Source organism: Theobroma umbraticum, unplaced genomic scaffold (assembly GCF_002168275.2).
Source record: "Theobroma umbraticum cultivar Fairchild unplaced genomic scaffold, ASM216827v3 scaffold_89.0, whole genome shotgun sequence".
Taxonomy (NCBI): domain Eukaryota; kingdom Viridiplantae; phylum Streptophyta; class Magnoliopsida; order Malvales; family Malvaceae; genus Theobroma; species Theobroma umbraticum.
In genome coordinates, this window is record NW_018397271.1 from 1484910 (window position 1) to 1485270 (window position 361).

Here is a 361-nt window from a genome sequence, read left to right on the forward strand (position 1 = left end):
TCAACTATGTCAACTCACAATATATGCCATGATCAAACTTGACAATTACATTCACGTTCAAATGCATAGCTCAAGTCAAGTTATAGAGTTCAAACCTTAAGGTCAAGCATAAAGGAAAATCATATCAGCATGTGTGTTAACCAATATAGTAGATGAACCAAGAATATTTTCATTAAGGTGAATGAGTTCATCTCAATCAAATAAGTATGAATAATCAAGAAATCAATTTTAAAACAATCATTTGAGCTCAAACGTAAAATATTTTTCAAGAATTGTTCCTAGATTAGCATTTGAACATTCAATTTCTATGAGAAGATATTTTCTATATATGCACATGAAAATCCAATTGGATTAACAAATT